Source organism: Podarcis cretensis, assembly GCF_951804945.1.
Source record: "Podarcis cretensis genome assembly, chromosome: 14".
NCBI classification, from domain to species: Eukaryota; Metazoa; Chordata; class Lepidosauria; order Squamata; family Lacertidae; genus Podarcis; species Podarcis cretensis.
The window spans coordinates 19,528,183-19,543,763 of record NC_137183.1 but is presented as its reverse complement, the minus strand read 5'-3'; the positions used below and the strand labels follow the sequence as shown (position 1 = coordinate 19,543,763).

Here is a 15,581-nt window from a genome sequence, read left to right as displayed (position 1 = left end):
GATGGCACTGAAATGCAAAAGCTTCAACTTTAACCCATAAAATATGGTGGGTGTTTTGAGACAGAGTGGTGGGGAGAATGGGGAGCAAAAAGATAGAATACATATTTTTTTGGAGTAACGTCTACAAAGCTGGGCGGCGCAAAGCCATGCAATTCTCAAAAGGGCCGCTAGGGGCCGCCCTTGCTCACAGCAGACCTGGCAGAGCAGCTGCCAATCAAAACAGCTTCGGATACTTGGAAATATATAACACTCCTAAAACAAAAAATCGTCATCACCTTTTAAAACCGATGTTGGCAGGAAGGGTCCTAAAATTAAATGTCGCACATTTATGCATTGCCAGCCTCCTTATATATTTAGCAGGTTTTGTCCTACTCCCATCAGATTCTCGATGGAATAATATTTTAGGGAATATAAATGTAAATGCATAGCTTTAATTAAAATGGCGACCTCTGTGAATATGCCGTGGGTTTCTGTTTTCACGTGTCTGAGTGTTTCACTGTGGGTGCATGCATTGGGTATGATTTATTTATTTATATATAAATATTATAAACGTCAGAGGAGAACTTGAGGAGTCGTGCTGCCATGTTTATTACGTAGGCACCTCGTCCCACGATATTGCAAACTGATATACTCTCTAAAATATAGGAGGAAGAGCATTTTAAGCCAAAGAGTAAACATACAAACAAAATATGCATTTATTGAACGCCCGTCTTTTCATACAATCTACAAGCAGAATTTTGCTTCGGTTAAAATACACCGGAAGGCTCATCTCTTTCCTGGGTTATCGATTTCGTCTTAGTGGATGAATGTTCCAGAAAATTGTAGAGGCGGGGAGCGTAAATGTTGTCCTTCTTAGAACAACAACAACAACAACAAAATTTACAAATTCACGAATTTATTCTGTTTAAATTATTTTTTGCTTGCAAAATCGGTGGTGCCTGGAGCGAAGCAACCGGATTCTCCTGCCACCTCAGGTTACTTTTTTTCTCCAGCATCCTTTTGCCTGGAAATAATGTATAAAAGAAAGAAAAGTGCGCTTTTAAAAACTGAAAATCTTCCGGCGTCACAATGAAATTTCCACTTCTTGCGGGAAACCGTTTAGATACTGACAATGTTCCAAATCTGCGGGGTGTGTAATCGTGCAGTTTCTCTTCGTCCCCGCTCCTCAATATTTACCTTTTAAAAAAACAACCCCCTCCCCCCAAAACACACACACACACACACACACACACACACACACACAAGCCAGACTGTTCGGGGTTAGAATTTAGAAATGACCATCTAGGGATGTGTGCGTGCGTGTAAGAAAAACAAATTCGGTTTCTATCTCCATAAATTTCATAAGGTTCGCTCCAGAAATCCATTTCTTAAGTGAAATGCTATTAGAAGTAATTAATTAATTAATTAATTAATTGGAAAATATTAATCGAGGTCGAACATTTAACCCCGAAGTAGTCACCACTAGGAAAATAATCTTCCAGGAAAAGGGAGATTTCTTTTTTCTTTCTTTCTTTCTTCCCCCCCCCCCAGAACAAACAAGGCGGGCATGGGGGGGGGGGACGACGAAGACGACGACACCCAACCCTGGAGAGAAGTAAACAAGCATATTACCTTAACGTGATTGCAATAAACAGGCCAGACAATTGACAGAAAAGGGAATTTGTTTAACCTCGCCTGCCCTTTCTCATTGAAACAAACCGGTCCCTTTTTGTTCCCGGGCGGCTTCAGAGGGAAGAGAACAGAATCCGGAGGTCAGGGGTCAAGAGCTTCGCCCATTCTCCTTGCTTTTATTTCCCTGCCCTTTTTCACTCAGGGGATCATCTTTAAAAAAAGGGGGGTGAGGAAGGTCGCTTGATGACCCAGAAGTGTCCCTAGACATTCCATTACAGGATATGTGGATCTGGATAAGCCAAAGGATCCGATCTGTCAGGGGAGGGAGACCGAATCTTACCTTTCTAGGTCGGGGGAAGGAGGCAAAGAGACCTCCCAGACCATGCTAGGATGTTGCTGGTGGTATATTATATTTGGCACCCAACTTCTCGAGCTCTTGATTTCATAGCTCCGAGCTTGGTTTAATTCTCTCGGTTGCAGCCCACGTCCGTTCCACCCAACTCTTCTAGAAGCCCTTTGGCAGGGGAAGGAAGATGAAGAAATGAGCCAGGGCAGGGCGCGATGGAAAAGCATTCCGGGCAAAATTGAGGTCTATGAAGTCTCATTGATTTCAGAGAGAGAGAGAGAGAGAGAGAGAGAGAGAGAGAGAGATCCGTTTCGACGATCACAAGCACCAGAGACAGTTTTGAAATTTGGGTTGGATCGAGTCCCAACATTTCGGTTCTGTTCTGCTTCTTCTTGAGAGTATAGTACATAAAGCCAAGCTATTTGAGAACACTCAAAATACAACCCAAAATTTCAAACGGCGTTGTTCTGATGTTTCTTTAAATATATATCTATATCTATATCTATATCTATATATATATATATAGCATGATACTTGCAAAACAGAACGGGAGAAGGGTGTTTTTTTTTGAGGGGGGGGTTTATATTAATAAAAGCGATAAGAAAAGCGATCACACATCCACAATGTGGATATTCAGTTGCTCTATTGCGTGTGCATGCGTATTGCAATTTTGCCCATTCCTAACGCGGAGACTACGTTCGGCTCCATTCGCGTCTCAGGGAGTTCACATGAACATTGCTTCGTCAAGTACTGGAAATCTCTATTAGACAACTTTCCCTGGTTTGCAAGGAGGGTGTGTGTGTGTTAGGTGGGGAAGTGGCAGAGGCGAAAGGCTGGACTTTGACAGCTTCGTGTTGAAAAGTTGTTCCAGTGTAGAAACTGAAGTATTTTGATTGCAACAGCAACGGGATATTATAAACTGGCCGTTTACACCCGCACGTGTGTGCGTGTGATAGTCACTGTCCAAAATGCGGCGACTGTTGCTACACACGAGCACGTGCTTTCTCGCACACATTTACACAGGCGTGAGAAAAATAAAACCAATGATGTATCGTCACTGTCAGTCACTTAGTCACACGTACACGCCAACAGATAGGTGCACACACACAAAAACACACAGGCGTGTTATAAAAAAAATAAAAACAATTATACGAATGTAAATCGACAGTCCCTGTAACACATACACACCAATAGGTGTGCTTCCTTCCATCCAAACTATTGGCGTGTTTATAAGGCAGGTTGTGTGTGTGTGTGTGTGTGTGTGTGTGTAACTTAGACCGACCTGTCTTTTTCTCCAGCCGTCTATCTCATCTGCCGTTCTTTATGGACACTGTTTTCACACAAACACACGCGAGCGCGAATAATGGAACTGGGTGCGTAAGGGAAACGGGGCTGAGTGAGGACGCAGACCTCAGATCAGAAAACTGCCCGTCGTCTCTCCCTTCCTCCGAACTGGGCTCCCCATCCGTTTATGGTGTGCACGCATCCCTTCCCCCGGTTCCGTCACCCCAGTCGTGAGGATAGTGTGCTCTGCCCGTGGGCAGAAATGCCCAGATAGCGCGCAGCTCGCAGCGCGGAGGGAGCCTGAGCCCGTGGGGAAACTCTGGACTACTGGAAAGGGGGAGCGGAGGTTAGGGGGCAGGCAGGGGGCTGTGGATTTCTTCGCGTTAGCAGCGCCCCAACCGGGACAGGCGACCGCGAGCTCCGGAAGGCGGCGGCGGCCACAGAAGAAGCCTCGCTCCGCATCTGGCTCCGCAATCCAGTCCAGCGGAGCGTGTGAACGCCGCCTCGCTCGCATTGCCAAAACTCGGTTGGCAGGGCTGGAATGAGAACGGGGCAGCTTTCTCGAGGTGGTTCTTCAGTCTAGGCTACTAGGAGGGCTGGAATAAACCCCTCGATGGACGGAGACCCCCGCCTCTCTCTACTCTCTCTCTCGAGGTGGGGCAAAGAGAGAAACCCCCATCCTTGAGAGTTTCCCCCAGCTAGTTCCCCTCTTCGCCTTTTGCGACCCACGCCGCCTCTTCTTCCTGCCTTTTCGAGGACTTGGCATCCCTCTCCCTTTTCTCTTTCCAAACTTTCCCCCAAGTCTGCGGACCCTCCATCCTTGGACGCCAACTATTGCCCCTCTCCTCCCACCCCAAATATTTCAGCGATGTTCCCCATCACTCACCCAACCTCTGCCTCTCTTCCTTCCTCAGTACAAGTCTGTAAGTTATTTCTCTCCCCCATTTATTCTTATAATGAAAGGAAAAAGAGCGACGAGGCTTGTTATTATAGATATTCATATATTTATTAGGCGAGCATCAGGAGCCAGGAGCCTAGGAGGAAAGGAGGCGCCGGGGGCTTTTTATAGGTGACGTATAGACCTACGTGGGGTGCTCTGGCCCCACATGGCACCTGCTTACAGGCTTCCCACATCCTAAAATGACATTACCCCGCAGTCCTCCTCGTCCTCCCGCCTCCCTCTGAGGTGAGGAGGGAAGAGGGGCGGTGGGGGGGAATCAGCCTTCGTTGTTCTGCTCGGGAGACGAGCGACGGAGCTTCAGTTGCACAGAGAGACACAGAGACGGAGGAGCGCAGGGAGGGAGCTCTAAAAAGGACCCTCCATTTGTGGGAGGGGGAACGCTCAGGGGACCCCCCCTCCCAGGAAGAGAGATCGAGAGCTGAGATCCAGCAAAGCGGACGGGGTCGCCAAGTCCTCTCCGGCAAGGTAAGGTCACCGTGGTTCCTATTGCGTGGCGTTTGGTTAAGACACAGTAGAGAGAAAATGACTCTTCATTTCTTTCTTTTTAGAAGGGTTCTTGGCTAAGGAGCTGCCAAGGAGATCTGGGGGTGTTTGTCTTGGGGGTACAGAAGAAGGCTAAATTTTCAACCTGGAATATAAATGATGATGGCGGGGTTGGGGGGGCTTTCCCCACCACAACAAATCACAAGTCCTGTAGTGGAATTTCTGACCTTTTACTGTCTGAAATTGACTTGGGCTGCCGCAGTGGCCCCGGACACGTGTCTTCCTTCCTTCCGTTTAGGGAGTCTTAGGATTTAGAGGAGAGGGTGTGGAATACACATACAGACACACACACACACACACACACACACACACACACACGCTTGAGTGTTTGTGCATGCGCGGGTGTGTGTGAGTGTGAAACACAAGCCATTCTAAGGTTGTTGACTGACTCTGGATTGTCAAGAAGAGTTTTCTCGCTACACATCCTTCTGGATCCTAGCTCTGGGCAACTCATTGGCACATTTTTGTCGGCCACTTCTAGTTTTTTTTTTAGGAAGGGGGGGATGCCCCTCTCCGTCTCCATAGATGAAGGCCAGCTGAAACTCTCTTAGGCAGAAACTTATTATCTGTGTGTTTGGGGGTGGGGAGAGACTTTACAGCACCTTGTATGCAGGAAGGAGAAGCGGCAATATAGTAATTTTCTCCTTTAGGATTTTGATTGATTGGAAAAAAAATTGTAGAGACCTGCTTTTAAAATTGGGATGTAAGGTATATATGGGAGCCCTTTTCCTCAGCTCCATATGAACTCTCCGTGCTTCGTATGGAGTAAGGGGAAAGGCGAGGGACAGCAATTCCTTGTTTTTTTGTTGTTGTTTTTTTAAGGCTGGGAGTAATATTTGCACACCGTTAATCCGGATCGCAGTCCGATATTCTCCTTTTCACACAAGGGAGGACATGGAGGAAACGCTCATTCACTCGTATGGGGGCTAGGGAAAGAGGCTGGGGACTGAGAGGGTTTGGTTGACCGTGAGAAGCAGATAACTCGTGAATTTCCTCCCCATCCTCCTCGGAGATATTAGTTTGGTGGTAGTAGATTTCTGGCGCACTAGATAACGTAGTGGGCTGGACCAGCTCTGCCCTGGACTCTGTGTGGATGTGTATAGAAACTATGATATATTAGTTGGAAATTATCCTTCCTTTTGTGAGCTTAGCAGAGTAAAAATAGGAAGATTGCACACCCAGCCCTGACTTTATGACTTTCTTATCTGTTATGTGTGCTTGTGTGTCTATATCAATATCTAAATAGATTACAAACACACAATCCCGAAGCGAATTGTTTCCTGCAACGCTCAACTATTCCCTTTCGGAAGGCACAGAGCAGTTTTACAAGCAAAGGTCGACCCACGCAGACACATACACACACGCCGACTCCTCGGGCTCGAGGTCTCCGGTGGTGTGTGCCTTTAAACACACCCAGACACACAGCACACACCCGCCGCACCACGGTCACCATTGGAAAGTTGCCTTGGCAGAAACTTCACTCAATAGGGCGACAATGGAGCCCCCGGGGCGGGCGGGACAAAAGGGGTTGGAAGTAGTTGAACTGCCAGGCACGTCTACCCCCCGGGTGCTTGAATTAAAAAAGAAGAAGGAGAAGGAGGAGGAGAAAAAGAAATAATGAATGAGAGAGAGGGAGAGAGAGAAAGAAAAATGAAAGAAAAGAAATGTACGGGGGGAAGAGGGAGGGGGAAGCTAGAGAGGGACTTTTCTTTGCGCTGGTGAGAAAATACTCCGGGCAAAAAGTTGGTTCGGCGTCTTCATTTCAGCGCCAACCGAGCAAAGCTAATTCAATAGGAAACGCGAAGGTTTCCAAATAAAGAAGCGCTGTTAACGTGGAAAGTTCGTCTCTGGCGAATTAATTGTTAGGGCAAATAAACTCAGCCACGGAGAAACGGCAGTAGGTCGGGAAGGGGATTATTACTATTATTTTCTCTTAACTGCTGGCTGACGTTTCCCCCGCAGTTACGCAATGATTTTTCAGTGCTCGTCCTTTCACGGCCAGAGAGTTTAAATCTAACCCACACAACGCTATCTCAGATACTTCCGGGGAAAAGGAAGGAGGTTATTTGCTGCTGTTGCTTTTATTTTTTATTTAAAATAAAATAAAATAAAATAAAAATACGACGCTTTGTCATAAAGCAAAATGAGACAGAAATCGTGGCAGGGCCTGGTGTTTTCTGAGAGAGCATAGTGATACTCGGAGCATCTTCTAAATGGGAATTTGTATTTTCCCGTTCAGAAATCCGAAGCGATCAGCAAGATTTTTGTAGCTATCCCATCTATTGTATAGCTACCTCTTCCGAAGTTTGGTTACTGCTAGCGAAGGTTTGAATACCTGTTCTTGTGGTTTCAACGTTTTATACCATAGCGTCTCTTAATTATCCCGTGTTGTGTGATCGTATATTTATATATCTATACATATATATATGTATATGCATATATATATACAGACTGAGTCTACAGTCCAAGTAGGGAAACATTAATGGCCCGGAGAAAAGAGTTGCAGAAGCAACGATTGGTTAAATAATAATAACTTTTTAAGCGGAGCAGACTGAAAAATGCAGATTATTTTTTATGTGCATATGGAAAATAAATTCATTACATAACATACATGGCAGGAAAGAGAAACAAGACGTTTGGAGATAAAATAATAATAACAGGTGTACAGTGCTAGCTTAGACAGGTCTACTCAGAAGTAAGTCCTATGAAATGGGCCTTATGACCAGATAAGTGGCTATAGGAGTGCAGCTGCAATTACTATAAAAAAGGGAGGGGGATCCAAATACATAAATAAATAAGACAGCGACTAGAGTTGCTCGAGGCTAATGAAAGCACGGGGGGGGGGGGAGAGACGTGGAATCAAGACGAGAGAGAGAAGAGAAACAAAACGGAAAGGAACTGATTTAAGGCTCCAAATGCTCGAATTCCAATTCAGACGTCCACACGCCCACATTCACCTAAACACAGCACCGCCTCGCACCGTCGGTTTTATTGGGGCTGGGGTGGGGTGTCGTCTGCTCCAGCGCAACACTGGAATGGCCTGCAAGGGGTTAAACTGATTGCTCATGAACTTGGCCTGTCTGTCTGTCTGGATTTTGATGGATGGGGTAGACCCCGCTGGCAAGTTCAGGCGGCAAGACCTCCCCCGCGGCTTCGGCGGTCCTGGGAAGCAGACGACAGAGGGAGAGGGCGGGGGAAGGGGAGGGGACGAGGGAGGGGAGGGGGAAACTTCACCTCCCCGTTACTCCCCCTCGCTTTACTACCGCAGCCTCCCACCCTTCTACCTCGCTGCAGAGGAGGGCGAAGTTGCCCGATCTCGGATAGAGAGCTGCTCTTTCCCCTGGCCTCTTCAAGGCCCCTAATTCGCTTGGAATGGGATGGAGAGACAGGTAGAGGGGGAAGGTGGATCCACGCGGTGGAAGGAGAAGGCAGGCTGGGAGAAAGCGGGGCTGGGTTTCAGCATTTGGACAGCGCCCGAGGCAAGGTAACAACGGTGGGCGAAGAGTAGCTTGGAGAGAGAGGCAAGCGCAGAAAGCGGGGGGCAAGTAGAGAAGAGGGTCTCTAGAGCGACCCCCTTCTTCCCTGGCTTTCAGATCCCACCGGGGGGGGTGAAGTTGGGGAGGGGGCCTCTCTGGGTTTGAAAATGTGGGGTGGGGAAAGAGGTTTTCCTAGAATCCAGGTGCAAAGCCTATCTATCATCAGGAGAATTAACAGACAGACAGACAGACAGGATGTATGGGTGGCTATAAAGGCAACAAGGAGGGGAAGAGAGAGACGGTCACCTAACCACTGTCACAAAAATATCAGTTATGTCAAAAAGGCTTCCCTACACTATGATCAATATCCTTCCCGCTCCAAGACTTTTTCTTCTACTCAATCCCCCATCCCAAGATGCCGAAAGACTTGGGGGTCTGCTCAGCAAACCCCATTACCCCCGTCCCACAATACCTCCTCTCAACGCCCTGCAAAGAATGCGACAAAACCAAACACCCCCCCTCAAAAAACGCCTCTTTTACCTGCCCAGAATTCCACCCCGTTGGTCATTCCCCTATCCAGGAGGGTTTGAGGACTGGTGGGGGGCTGGTGGGGCAGGTGGGCGGGTATAGTGTTGGTTTTCTTCTTCTAAGCCTGCCTGAGCTGTTTTCAAAAGGCCGTCCTTATGCAAGCCTATCAGAATGGACTCCCTCTCCCCCTCCCCGCCCCGCCACAAGCCACTTTCCCTTTTTAATTGGAGCTCCACCGGAGTCTTAATTACAGGCTGAGAGAGGGAGGGCAGGCTGAGATTTCTGCTCGGTGGAGAAGCCTGGCCAAGCGCCCCCTCCCCTCCCCCTCCTCCTCGCCTCTCCCCCCCTCCTCCTCTTCCTCCTCCTCCTCCTCCTCCTCCAGCCGCCCCTGATTGGCTCGAGTAAGACGCTGCTGCTCTGACGTCACCCAGCCTGCCAGCAGACCAGGCTTTCTTGGAAAACGACCAGAGCTTTTGGAGCTAAGAGGAGCTGGCTGGGCGCGCGGAAGGAAGCCCAGCTAGAGGCGCCCTCCTTCTCTTAAATCTCCCTCTTCCCCACCCCTCTCTCCGCTCCTTCAGAGCCAGAAGGGGGAAAGGGGGGCCGGCCAAGGAGGCCCACACAGCGAGACGGAAGCCGTGGATCATCCTCGGCTGGGAAATAAGCTACGCAGCAGCTCCAATCGCCTCTCGCCCCTTCTTCTTCTCCTTTTTATTATTATTATTATTTTTGTTATTTTCTTGGCCACGGATTTCTTCTGTCTGCCTGCCTGCCTTCTCCATCACCCGTGCTTGGAGCTGCCGCGTGTAAGTGCTGATCTTGCTTGCTCTTCGCCGAGAATCCTGCCTGCCTGCCTTTCTTTTCTCTCGCTCCCCCACAACCACGGGGGAAGGCGTTAAAGGCTGTGGGTTTTTGGGCCCACCATCGTAGAAAAGAGAGATGGGGATTCGGTTGGGTTAGAGGCGGTGGAGACGGCTATGTATGGAGTGATGGCGCTGCTCGCCTTTGAAACAGCGTCTGGCGTGAGGTGGGGGGGCGCGTTCAGGGAGCTGCTGGTGTTTTTCTGAGGGGGTGGGGGGCAGAAGGGGGGATTTGGGAACGGTCGAGGGTGCCGGGGGAGGGAAGAAATATATCTCTCCCCCCCCCCTTCCATAAGAGAAAGTTGATCTTCCTTTGCTGCTTTGAATAAGCAAACGAGGCAAAGAAGGAAAGGAAGACGAGCACGTGTGAATTGCGGGTTTGGGGAAGGGAAGTAAGAGCGTGGGAACGCGGGGAAGAGAGAAGAAGGCGCTCGGGAAGAAGGAAGAGGGTATCGGGAAAAGTCCTCCCAGGCCTTTCTTGGTTGCAGCTTTGGATCTTGACAAAGCCGTGTCTGCGTGCCAGTGTGTTTTTGCTCCCACCCGCTGGAAAAAGCTTTAAATAGGTAGGCATCCATGGCTTTGGGCAGTAGCTGGGCTCTTGGGATGATGCGCACGTGAAGGCGAGGGGAGCCAAAGGAACCAGGATGGGTGGAATTGTTCGAGGCTGCGATCCCCTTACACGCTGCGCGCCGTGCGTGATTATTGGCTCCCGAGTAAAGCTTGCTTGGATTGTACTTGCACGCGGGTGGATCGGGTAGCTGCGTTACGCTGCCGTTGAGGAGCGTGGTGGCGGTGGCGTCTTCCCGCAGTCCCAGATTAAAGGTATCCCTTGATAGCATATGGGTTGTAGCCAATGCTAGTCCTGCTGTGTGTGTAGAGCCATTAAAGTGAGTGAGGATGAACTAACTGAGGTCCATTGCTTTCAATGGGTCTACTCTGAGTAAAGCTAAGTTAGCTACCACCCTTTGCCAAGTCAAGGCATTCCGAGAGTCTACTGTGCCTCTGTCTGTCTTTGGTTCTTGGGCTGTTGGAACTAAGAGTGTTGCGAGGAGGCCTTGAAGTTCATCGCCAGCATTTAATAACAACACTAACAGCAGAAAGTAATAACTGCACTAACACTAGCGATGATGGTGCTGGTAAATAAGAATTATATTAAATAATTATTACATAAGAATTATATTAATAATGCATCATTTTGGGGGGTGTCTTTTGTCCCGAATCCACCACTCGAGGCAGCTGCCTCAGCCGGCCCACTGTTGGGGACGGCCTTAAGTTTCAGGCTAATATTCCACGTTTATGGATTTGTTTCCAAGATGCGCGATAGAAACGAGGGGACGAGTTGTTGGTTTCTTGGACATTCACATAGTTACTGAGTTGCTCTGAGCTGGTCCTTACCAAACATTATAAGGATATCGATCCACTTCTCCCAAATGCTCGCTATTGTAAAAGCCACTTCTGAGACTATTATTTACGCCGAGGGCATTAGGAAGATTCTTCACCCACCAGTTATTTCAAAAGGCTTTGTTCTTTTCGAAGGGCCCGTGGGTTTGTGGTGAGCGTGTGCGATTTGCGTGGGATGGATAATATTGCAAATTCTCTTAACAAACAAAATGGGTTCTGTAGTGTTTCCATGCCCATGGTGCAAAATATTTATATATATTAAAGAGTAACAGATTTCAAGACACGTGTGAAATATCCCAGGCTTATAGTGGATATTTTTGAGAGAATGATAATGATAACCACAACAACAATTGCACTTTTTACATGATGTCTGGTCTTGAAAACATAGAGTTAGAGAGCATCCCATTTAGAAGTATTGCTTACCATACATTACCGAAATGAGGACAGCCACTAAGAATGATTCCTTTAATTTTCTGTTATTGGAGGCAGAAACCCTAACTAACGTTGGGGGTGGGGATGGCGGAACTTGGATATATTTTCTATCGCAAGTTACAGCCGCTACATTGATATCTAGGTAGCAGCAAATGCAAGCGCGTCTGGATTTATTGGCTTTGCTTAACTTTCATTTTATTAGGTGTCGTTTCTCCTTCCTTACCTTCCTTTTCTTCCTCTTATTTTTCAGAGTCAATTAAAATAATAATAGTGAATTAGAACGATTTCCACCGATTAGGCCTCAGCCTTGAGCGTGTGCCTGGGGATATAGCATATGATATTTTAAGTTGCGCCCCTCAAAACAGGCCAGACGTTCAAAGGATATGCATTCCTGTCTAGATCACGGTCCCCTCACCCCCCCCGACGCTTGTTTGGAAGGCAGTATAAAGAGAAAAACAAACACACTCTGGCCCTCTTCTCTCCCTCAGCTTTCTACTCCGTTTCTGGAGCGGCCGCGTTTACACCGCTCATGATGGGACTCTTAATTACTCGGCAAAGCGAGGCTTCCCAGTTCACCGCCCTTACTTTTCCCCCAACCAGCCCGCATCTTCTTTCTCCAAAAATACTCCCCCAACCCTTCGGGATCTGCGGTGCGAAGTTGGCAAAGAGAGAGGTGAGGGGACCCAGCACAAACCAGGAGATTCACCTGACTGAGTCCACCGAGCAAAGAAGCGTGTGTGTGGTTATTCGAGGTTGGCTAAAAATAACTTTCCCCTAATTAAAGAAGACCTGACGTCAGACATGCTCAGGCATAAAAAAGGGGGAAGGCCTCGAGAGATGATGTGTGTAGTTTTCTTCTTTCTTTCTTTCTTTCTTTCTTTCTTTCTTTCTTTCTTTCTTGGAGAAGAGGAGAGCAGGAGGGCATCTTTAATTTTGAATGTCTTGGAAAGCGAGTGCGGTGAGGTTGGGGCTGCGATTCTTTCTAGCTGGCTGGTTGGGAGCCTTTTAAAAAATGCTCATCTCAGTAAAACCAGGCACGATTTCTCTCTCTCTCTGTGTTATGATTTTGCAACGCTTAAAAAAAAAAAACCTACTCTGGTGTGCGTCTCTCTCTGTGTTGTGCTTTTGGGCGTTGAAATAACGACACGGTGTGGAACACAGTCAGCCTAGGGGGGTTGTGTAAGCATGCTGGAGGGAGGGAGAGGGGTAGAATGGAGAAATATCACTGGGGAAATCTGGCGGCCGCCATGTGAGCGTGGTAGCTGCCGAGCCTGCTCCCCCTGCGAGCCTGCGGCCCCGGCTACTGCGAGCTCGGCCTGCCTTTTCTGCACCAGCGCACCGACAGACAGACAGCCGTGCTCCATGGCTCCCTGTTGGGACTTCCACGCGATTTCCTCCCTCCCCTCCCCACGCCTCCCTCTCCCCGCCACCCTTAAATCCCCACATTTAAAGCATTCCTTTGCAGGAGCACAAAGCTCACGCTGTTAGAAGGGAGCGAAAGCTTTTGCTCCCCAGGCCCATTTCACAGCTATAGGGATGGGGAACATTTCTCCTGAATGGCACCCCAGTATTGGAAAGATCTGACCCGTCCAGTCTTCCAACACGGACCCCTTCACTTCAGAGCAGCCACACTGGCTGCGGTGGGGCACATTCCCAGAAAGTGGGGTTGTAGATTCTTTCCTCTCTCTCTTTCTCTTCGCCCTCATTTTCATCCCTGTATCTCCTCTCCGCCTTCCACCCATTGCTCTCCTCTTGGGCTGGATGAAGAGCCATTCTTCACCTCCCAGAATCGGGCTCAGCTACGCGTCTGAGGTGTAGGAGGGATTTTGAAAGATGCCTTTTGGATTTAGTGGCGCGCTTGAAATCTTCTCCCACCTGCTACTCCTAGGTAGGGGATGGCGGTGACGTGGCTGCAGCCAGGACACTCTGTCTTTGTACTGACGCTTGATGGATCCGAGTTGGGCCTTGTTAGACTGGCACCCTGCAGTCTACCAAAGTCTTGGAGGCCAGGGAAAAGAAAGAAAGTCTGCAGCCCTCTTCGGGAAGGTTGGCAACCACCTTAAATACAATCCTTGTAAAACAACCAATAGCTGTGACTTGTTATTTCAATTAGAGTCGAATTGCATCTAGCTTTGATGATCTGGTGGAAGAGTGAACGAGTCTGAATCGATTTGTTAGAGTGGAATCCTATACATTTCTAATCAGAAGTACACCTCCCAAGTTCAGTGGGGCTTACTTCCAGATAAGTGGGTTTAGGGGTGCAGTTTCAGTCTTTAAGATGGCACCAGACCCTCTGCAACAACACACTAAGAGGGTTGCCACCGCTTTGGAAGTTTTCTTCATCTTTTATAATTTCCGAGGAGGGGAAAAATATTTATTTAATAGGGGACCGTTCATTTTCCATCCGTTACAAATAATCAGCCAGAGGCTGATTATACCTAGATTAGTATTTTCTTTTTTTAAGGTTGGGGAAGAATTTCTTATTATGTAACCCGATGCACTATTTTGCTATTTGTTTACTGTCCCTTACCAGAAAATTCCCCATTGTATGAGGGAGCGGAGGAGGCATAAAGAGATTTTATTTTATTTTGCAAGAGGCGAGTGGGGGAGAGATGGTGAACAGATGATGCAAATATGTGGCGGCAACGAAGGCACGTTAGGGAAGCTAGCTTCCAGGACCTTGGCCAGTGCCTTCGCCCTCGGATTTAAGCAACGTTTCATTCTTGGGCAACCGGTGGAGAAGTAGGGAATTGTGTTCCGCGGCAGAGTTAGTACCCAACCGCATTTTCCCATCCGGAGACCCGAGGGAGGAGACCTCTCATTGGCGTTGCGGGAAGGCTGGCGTGCTCCCAGTTTCCAAAAGCCTCTCGGAGGATCCGTAACGCGAGACAGCACCAGCACGTTAGGCCTAAGGCTGCGGGCAAGACTTTCCCGGGCCTGGCCAGAGCTAGCCTACCTGCTGAATGATGGTGGAGGTTTGAAAGGAAAGTGCTGGACAGAAATGGGGCAGGAATGACTGCTTGGCCAGGCTGGCTAGTAGCTTAGCACCAGGCAAAAGCGGGTCCGGTCGCCTCTTGCGTTCCTTGGTTCCTTTCCTTCCTCGTGTTCCGTGGATTCGAAGCTCCCCTCTGGAAATAGTGGTTTGATCCAGGGATTATTTGATTTATTTAGATTATATTTAAATTCCTTATTTCCTTCCCTTCATCTCTCCCTCCCCTCTTTTTACCCGTCGTTCACTCCCTCTCTCTGTCCTACCAATATTCTATCTATCCATCCACACATATCTTTTTTCTTTATTTATTTCCACCACCCACCCACTCAGCTAACAAATCTGTTTTATCCGGATTCAACGCACACGTAGAACAGCCATTCCCCATAGCAGAGAGATCCTGTGGCATTTAGCATCGACTTGAAACATACTGTTCAACTGCACGGGCAGATGCAGAGAATATTGACTAGAGGAGACAAGTCAATACTCCGTAATAGGCTCGATATAGGTGTTTTACGCCATTCTCTCTCTCTGTGTCACACACACACACACATTTAATGGTAACGACAACGTTTTAGATTTAGCATGCTTGCAGAGGGGTAGCCATGTCTGTCGGTTGCAGCAAAAACAGAGTCTTGTAGTACCTTAAAGGCTAAGACACTCTGACTGTGGCAGAACCTGTCGGTTCTGGATTTAGGTTATCGAATCGTCTGCCTAGCTTGCAAGCTACCTGTGTGATGGAGCGGGGGCGGGGGGCAGAAATCAGCTCGTCCAAGTGGCTTCTGCGTCTTTGCGCACAGAGAAATAATGAATGCAAGGATTTTCCTTGCATGTTTTACGGTCATCCTGTTCAGGCGCTGGAGGAAATATCGCGCGCTTGGCCTTGAGATGCCTGCTTCTGTTTTCCACGCAGGAGGAGAAGCAACAACAACAGTACAGGCAGAAACGAGCAGCGCGTTTCTACAAGGCCAGGTTGGGGGGGGGGGGCGGCGGCGCGCGCCTCGTTTTATTCCGAGAAGGGGAACCGGTGACCTTCCAGATCCTTCCTGGACTACATTTCCCATCATCCCTGACCACTTTCCACATGATGCCTGGCGCTAATGCGAGTTGGGGTCCAATAACACCCGTGTGTGTGTGTGTGTGTGTGTGTTTC

General features: G+C 48.5%; 1 long non-coding RNA gene across 2 annotated transcripts in view; it reads left to right on the top strand.

Annotated features, from left to right (window-relative positions):
• Window positions 1-4,361: 4,361 nt before the first annotated feature.
• Window positions 4,362-15,581, top strand: part of LOC307203523 — a 101,253-nt gene continuing 90,033 nt past the window's right edge. Inside the window, exon 1 of one of the 2 annotated variants that reach the window (XR_013833222.1) lies at window positions 4,362-4,667. This is a non-coding gene — a long non-coding RNA (uncharacterized lncRNA). Of the gene's footprint in view, window positions 4,668-9,241; window positions 9,553-15,581 lie in introns of those variants that run through there. The other variant, XR_013833223.1, reaches the window with a different exon arrangement.